We start from the raw sequence: 8,520 nt of genomic DNA on the forward strand, positions 1-8,520 counted from the left end.
TTTTTATTTTTATTTTTTAAGGAATATAACACTAAAAGTACTTCACCAACCTAGATGTCTTACAATCTCGCAAGTACTTTTACCGAATGGACTACCAATTAATATACTATATAACATTTCAATACTAAAAAAATTCTACAAAAAATACCCTAAACCAGCGAAAAACAGATTCTCCCTCTTCACCACCCCAATATTAGTTGTTTGTTAACAGATAATGTAGTGCCTTTGACTGGGGTCCCAACCACTTGTAATGACCGTAATCTAGGGCTTCCTATTATAATTATGAGAAGAATTAATATTAGATAATAAGTAAGAAAAAAGGAAATGTGAAAAATGTAATTAATTACCTGGTTGAACACGCTTTTTCCCCATGCAAGTTCTTGACTCCCCTATTGGATAACCTAGAGAAATTGGGACAATTTTAGCCCAGGGATATTTTAGGAATTTTTTAGTAAACTTGCATTTTTATGTGGTATTTGAATTAGACTAGGTTTTGTTTTTGTTTAGGACTTGCATTACATTGTAATTTCATTCAAAATCAAGTTTTTAATAAGTAGTTTTACCTTTGGAAAGAAGTAAACATTATTCCTCTGTTTTTTGGTTCATTCCCATGTTCATCCTTTTTTCTTCTACACTTCCTATTTCTCTGTTTCTTTTACCTTGGTGAACAAGATGCAAACTCAAATAAGCCCCATATATAGTAGCAATTCTCTGATGACACTTGGTATTTAGGCCGCCACTTCCCCTGTTCATCTATTATTATTTTCCATTTAGCAAGAATCAAGTGAATTAATTCCTACACAAACCATATTCTGTTAGAATAAACCTAGATCTCCCCTTACAAAACCTGTATGTAGATAGAAATAAGTACACTATGTTTCATGAAGATCAACAGTTAACAATACTAATAAACTAATCATCAAGAGAACAAAGACAAATGTCAATCAATGCACAAGCTTTTTTAATGTAAAAATTAATGATTTATTTGTGTACCGTATTTATTAATATAGGCATCATAATCATAACTTTTGAAAAAAATTAATCATCTAAATCTAATTAGTCAACAAACAAAACAAATCCACATATATATAAAGATATTATTATTTAATCTTTATCTATCATATTTTTTTACTCTGATAGTTACATATGAAAAATAATGTTCTAGTATTTTCTCAATAGTTTAGTTGAATGTAACCACAAAAAACAGTCTGAAATTTTCATCTTGGAGACTGTTTATGAAAAATAAAGATATTATTATTTAATCTTTATCTATCAAATTTTCTGTTATGATTACTGCTAATAGGACCAAGTATGATGAATTGGTGCTTATTTATCTTGGAGACTGTTTATGGAAGGAAACAAGTAATAAAAGTTCTATAATAACAATTAGGTATACAATTTTATCACAGAGGAATGGAATGGAGCAAGTCCTTGACATAGTCACACAACCCGGTTTTAACCCATGAAACTTCCCACCAGTGATATTTTGGTAATATCACGGTAAAACACGAGGACCAGAAGGTCTTTTACTTTTTAACTGATACAATTTGCATGCATTTCTGACAAATTATTTGTTAAAAGGCTTTGGACACTCTTTTAGTGAATGATCATACGCATCATAGTTAAAACAACAAGAAGCATTCACAATATCATCAACACTGTTATTAAATTAACAAGGGTAAAGGTAGTGGAAATAAATAAGTTTTACTTTTTATAAAAAAGAAATACCTTTCTTTGGTAGCCACGTCATCATTTGACATTAGAAATGCAAAATTACGATCATAGACAGGTATAAAGTCTTTTTTGAAGTCAGTATTTTCTGTCATTTGCTTTTTGTTCACTTGATTGCCCATGTAAATAGACTTTCATTCAAATAAATCTAATTTGTCATAAAGCTGCAAATAAAAAATGAAAAGAGATTAGGAACATGTGAACATACAATAATACAAGATCTATCTAAGCTAACATTTAGTGCAGGAAGATAGGTTTCTTCATCAGATTCAAGATCTTCAATAGAACGCTAAAAAAAAGATTCAACAAGTTAATTAATTCTGAAAGAACTGTGAGAATTTCATAAACTTAATTGTTGTTGGAAAAAGAAATTTTGTCTCAGATAAAGAGCATTCTTGAGTATGCCATTCTGACCATTGATGTAACAGTTCTTCAAGCTTCTTTTTGCTCTTCCTAAAATTTTAAAACAAATTATTATTTAGTTATAGAGTCAGAAATAATATCTCCATTACTAGAATAATAATAAAATCTATTATATTGACATCAACCTTGATAATAACTTATAAATAATTTGAACATAATTTGGTTCATTGTCATCCTGAAGTACCCTTTTAATAGTTGTCATCTGTAAGTTCATAACAATCAGTATCAGATCCATTGATTATCTAAAAACATGATTTTACAGCTACAAACATTTCATGATGCAGAATGGTTTATACAACATTTAAAAAAGCCTTCAAAGTATATATGTTTAATCCAATGTATACCTCTATGTATGCTTAACATTCCCCAATTTCATTTGGTAAAAGAAGAGTAACCAACAGCTAGCCTTTGATCTCTGGTTCTTGTAAGTTTTTGGTCAAAGCATAGGATTTTTAGATTGAAATTAACTTCTTATCCTGATCTTATTATAAATCCAATATGATGCAGATGTAGCTTTAGATCCATATGATGAATCAGATGCTTGGTTAAAAGATGAAATTTTCATTTATTTGCAGTAGTGATCCAAAAGATTTAGTATAGAGGTTGCAAATTCAAAACCAACATTATACTCAATTTCATAAAGAATGCAAATCTTACACGAAAGGTTAATTTTTAATTTTAGAATGTGACAAGTTTGAAACCATTAGTTAACTAACCATGAAATCAATAATGGCGATAACAAGTGTGTTCAAGAATAAAACATAAGCAAACAAATCGGGTAAGATAGATTGAAGTTTGAGTCAAATATGGATGAAAAACGAGCTCAAATACGTAAAAAAAATGAAGAAGATGAATATGAAAATAAATACGTACTGTTGAATCTTCTTCTCTTTCTTCAGCCTCATGTTTAAAAAATCTTCCACCTGTTCATCCGCTTACCCTCCTTACGCACGGAACAAGTGACGACACCCGAGAAGTCAACCATATGATGTAATACCTTCACCGTTGTTCCCTTCGGGGACAAAAACCTTAAAATCATTGTTGGTGTGAACATAAGTAGTCATAGACCCCCAATCACTGACTCTATGAAGGATTTTGTGAGGTCCGATTTTCAGGGGTAAAAAGCCCTAGTTCTTCGTCGATTTTGTTGATTTTGTGAGAAGGGGCGTTGAAGTGGGGTTTAAGAATTATAGATGAGGACCGTAAGAACGAGGTTTTAGACGAGATCGTCGGCGAGGGAAGATTAATGGAGATAGAAACTAGGGTTTTTGAGGGAGACGGAAGAGAAGAATAAGAGGTTAGTCCTCGTGATGTTCTTAAAAAAAGCGCTAGTTTTAGTCCCAATTTTGTAATAGGAACGCGCGTTTAAAAATTATAAAACGACATGGTGCACAGGACACGCGTTTATGATGGGTGTCTTCCGTGTTTTTATTTTTATTTTTTCTGACACAAATTTTAGGGCACACAAAAATGTGCATCCTAAATCCTTCAAAATTTTGGAGAGATGACATTATTTTTACGTCACACACTTTTGCGTATCGTAAATCTGTGCATGTCATAAATTGCATATCATTAAAGGCCTGTTTTCTAGTAGTGCATTTCAGGGTGCTGGCCTACCCTTTCGGTCCTTTCGACCGGTACCTTGCCTATCATATCAGGGTGTTGGCCTACCCCTTCGGTCCTTTCGACCGGTACCGGGGACTATTTCACCCCCTGTTTCTACCATATAATATCCTAGTACATAAACACATAAGTCACATACTGCCTAGCATATCAGGGTGCTGGACTACCCTTTCGGTCCTTTCGACCGGTACTGGGGCCTATCCTACCCCTCCTACCACTATCACATAATATCATAGCATACTAGTGTAACATCCCGACTCCCATGTATAATATTTTTATATTTATGTATGAGTTGACTGAGCAACTCGACGAGTTGGATGCCCCAACTCATCGAGTAGAGGCGGATTGACCACGTGAGTTTTATAACCAACTCGACGAGTCGGAGAGACCAACTCGGCGAGTTGGCGCTGTGAGAAGAAACCTTAATTCTCCAGTGTTGGGTCCTATTTAAAGGACCTTAAGCCCTCATTTCCGCCTCACCAGCCACCTTACTCCCCTGTGTGAAACCCTAATCGCCTATATTGAGCTAATAGAGAAAGAGAGCTAATCTTTGGGCATTTTAGTGCACTTTTTGAAGAGAATAGTGGAGGATCAAGTCAAGGAACGAGAAGAGACTATTGGATCTGGTGTTATTTCATCTAGAGCTTCTGTTGAAGGTAAAAAGTCTCCACCTTGCTCATTAGTTTGGCTAGATCTCATTTTCATGGAGTTTTAGGGCTTATTCCATCTTTCCTTGAGGCTTTGAGTGTGTTGAGCTTACCAAGAGATTGTGACTTTAGATCTGGACCTTGTGAGGTCCCTAAATTCCAAAGGTTCCAGGTTTATCCAGCTAAAAGAAGAGCTTCCATGATTAAGACCCTAAATGGAAGTTGTTTTGGCATTTCAAGCCCTAAGTGCCATGCATGGACGTAAAGCTTGCAGCTTTACGTGGTATATCAGCCTTGGGAGGCTAGATCTAGAGTTTGGGGTTATGAATCTGCCTTAAAACGTCTGAATGAGAAAATAGACTTAATGGACTCGCCGAGTTGAGGAGCTAACTCGACGAGTCGGCTAGGGTTTTCCCCGATGAGTCTGGACATGAGTAACTCGGCGAGTTGATGAGACAACTCGACGAGTTAAGTTGGGTTTTCACGACTTTTCTGAAGGAACAAGGGAACTCGACGAGTCGGGTCAACATGGATTGTTGACTCGAGTGTTGACTTCAGTTGACTTTAGGGTTGGTCAATACAGGGTTTATTGAGAACATGGAAGGGTAGAATGGTCTTTTACCCATTCCAAAAGTTAGAGAGAGAGAATAGCCTTTGGTTTATTTAGGGTTGTGATTAGAGTGTTAATTAGAGACAATTATCATATGTGTTAATCGGAGGCTAGATCGGTGATTCTTGTACGAGGTTCATTTACTTGCTTACGAGGTGAGTCTTCTCAGTATACTTACCTTGAGTGGTAATTTGTGTGACCAGAGGGTCTTGTATGCTATTATTGAGTAGGGTGGGAGGGTTCCACTGAGACACATTGACCGGAGGGTCTTATTTGAGATATAACCATGAGAGGCTACTGAGTTATGTGTGGTATTTTGGGGAACTCACTAAGCTTCGTGCTTACCGTGTTATGTGTTATGTGTTTCAGGTACTTTTCAGGATCACGGGAATGCGCCGGCTTGATTGTACACACGAGGCAGAGTTATGTTTTAAGGATCCTGGATTGTGTTTAAACAATTTTATGAACATGTGTTTTGGATAAATTGTCATTTGGAGATTTTTGAATTATGTTTTTGAGATTTATGTGATTTTTAAAATGAAAATTTTGTTTGGAAATTTTCGGGGTTACAAGTTGGTATCAGAGCCTTGGTTTGAGGGATTAAGATGTACCTTCGGGTGTGTCTAGACTCAAAGTGAGGATTTGAGAAAAAATTTCAAAAGAAATGATTTTTCCAAAAATGAGAAAGAGTTAAGAGAAAAACGAGTTGGAGCAGTGTGTACAATCAGCCAGAGCCCGAACGGTGATTTCCTAAAATACCCTTACTCATTTGTGTTATGAGATATTTATGAGATGTTAGGGATGCATGCTAGAGGGTAGGCTAGGTATTTCATATTTAGGGCTAGAGTTTCCTGATTTGTGATGCCCTAGCCTAGGAGTTACTGCTATTTGTTGTTTGACTTGAGTATGTGCTGAGTAGGAGTATCTAGCAGGAATCACTTAGAGAGAGTTCTGAGTTGAGGGATAATCTAGGAGAGATACCTAGATGAGTAGTCTACCGAGAAAGTAGTCTGTTATTCGTGAGAGATAGAGTACGTGTGAATTGGGATCCTAGGAGGAAGACTTAGGGTGACTATAGGTTGGTGTGGAAGGTAGTATTGGGCCCGTACTACTGAAAACACTGGATTTGTATGCAGCCTAAGTAAGAATCCTTAGGGTACTAAGGAGCATGTAGGAGCGGGAAATCGAGTGTAAGTATGCTCGAGCGAGTCTCTGATGATTTTTGTGTTGTGTTTCAGAGACATCATGGTGGGTACACGCCACAACCCCGAGAGCAGTAGTGCCGGCGACGAGGAGATTCGCAAGATCATCCATGAGGAGGTGGCCACAACTATTCTGTAACACCCGATTCCTGGTACGTATTTAAATTCAAGAAATGTTGAAATTTACTCTGGGACTTGGCGAGTTGGAGGCCCAACTTGTCGAGTAGACTCGACTGTTGATCGGGGGTTTAAGTGACCTACTCGACGAGTCGGAAGACCGACTCGACGAGTAGGAGCTGTCTGGACAAAACCCTAATATTTAGGGTTTGCACCCTATTTAAACAACTTATCTCCTCCCATATCATCCTCCATCGTCCCTCACACTTCCAGAATACCTTAAACTGAAACCCTAGCCTTGTTTGAGTGCTCTTAAGCCATTTTTGTGCATTTTTGGTGGCTGTGAAGCTTGAGAAGAAGGAAGGAGCTTGGGAGTTCAAGTTGAAGCTAGAAGATCCAGAGATTGTGTTCCATTTCCAGCTCATTTAAGGTAAAAAGCTTCAATCTTGACTTTCCATGTGTTTAATCAACTTAGGGCTTGGATTTTTGGTATCTTTAGGGCATTTCTAAGCCATTTTCGGGTTGTGGGGTGTAATGTGGAGATATGGCTTCAGATCTTGGACTTTGGAGGGTTCTTATGGCATAAAGGTGCCAACTTTATGGCCATGAGAGACCCATGCATCTTGTAGACCTCCTTTTATGGCTTTTTGAGCCAAAGGCCCCATGCATGTACATCAAGTTTGAAGCTTTACGTATAAAATGGACCCTAGGAGGCCAGATCTATGGTTTTGACGCGTTAAGACCCATTATAATCGAATGTATAGTTTTGGACATAGAGGGACTCGACGAGTCGTTCTTGGGACTCGGCGATTCATGGTGTATTTTCCACCAAATCCTTTCTGTTATGGACCAGTTGTTAAGATCGAAGGTTCCCCCAGCTGTTCAGGTTCACTAGGGACCTGGGAATCATAGGACTCGGCGAGTGGATGAACAGACTCGGCGAGTTCAAAGGGAACTCGGCGAGCCATAGGCTAAACATATCCTTATGGATGAAGATGAACCCGGCGAGTTCAAGGACGAACTCGGCGAGTCGATTAAAGATTGTCCGATGTGTTGTTGAAGGCGAACTCATCGAGCTCTTGCTAGACTCGACGAGTAGGGACGAGATTATGGCTTTTTGTGGATATGGGGACTCGACGAGTCAACGGTCCAACTCGGCGAGTCGAGTCAACCAGATGTTGACTTCAACCAGAAGTTGACTTTGACCATGGATTTGATTTGACTTTGACTTGGATTGAGTGACCCTTGTAAGGGTTGCGAGTATGAGTTGATAACTTAGAAGAGTTGTCGTGTAGGGATTGAGGAGTCGGGGAGAGTCGATTTCCACACCGAGATCAGTGCAGACACTACACAACTTCGAGGTGAGTTTCCTTCTAGTAGGGATGGGTCTACTGCCACAATGCCGGCCCACAAGTGAGAGTGTTGGATAGATGATTGTCTTTGTGATAATTATCTAGGATTGATATGTGATATGCTTACTGTGCTTGACATGATTAATGTGCTTGATATGATTATTATGCTTAATATGTGTTAGCAGTAGTAGGGGTGAAATAGTCCCCGGTTACCGGTTGAAAGATACCGAAGGGGAGGTTAGTTCCCAGTTACCGGTTGAAAGATACCGAAGGGGAGGTTAGTTCCCAGTTACCGGTTGAAAGATACCGAGGGGGAGTCCAGCTCCCGGCTATGCCTGGCAGTTACCGGTTGAAAGATACCGAAGGGGAGGTTAGTTCCCAGTTACCGGTTGAAAGATACCGAGGATTATGCATTATATGGTATGGGTATGATGGGGTAACTCACTAAGCTTTGTGCTTACGGTTTTTAGTTTTGGTTTCAGGTACCTCTTCGTCTAAGGGGAAGGAGTCGGCGGTGTAGCAGCGCATTACACACACACACATGATTTCCGCATTGAGTTTTTCGGGATTGTACTCTGATTTTTATTACTATTGGTGATATGGTTTTGAGACACGTTGTTCGGTTTTATAAATTGATATGACATTGGCAATGTTTTTGGTAAACTATTTTACAAGTTACTTAATTAAAAATGAAATTTTTGGCCTTGAAAATTGGGATGTTACAAGTTGGTATCAGAGTCTTGGTTTGAGGGATTCGGACACACCTTCGGGGGGTGTCGGGACTCAAATCGAGGACTTGAAGGATTTTTACAAGA

The sequence above is a fragment of the Lactuca virosa genome, chromosome 2 (genome assembly GCF_052849685.1).
Source record: "Lactuca virosa cultivar CGN04683 chromosome 2, Lactuca_virosa_CGN04683_v6, whole genome shotgun sequence".
In the NCBI taxonomy this organism is placed as follows: domain Eukaryota; kingdom Viridiplantae; phylum Streptophyta; class Magnoliopsida; order Asterales; family Asteraceae; genus Lactuca; species Lactuca virosa.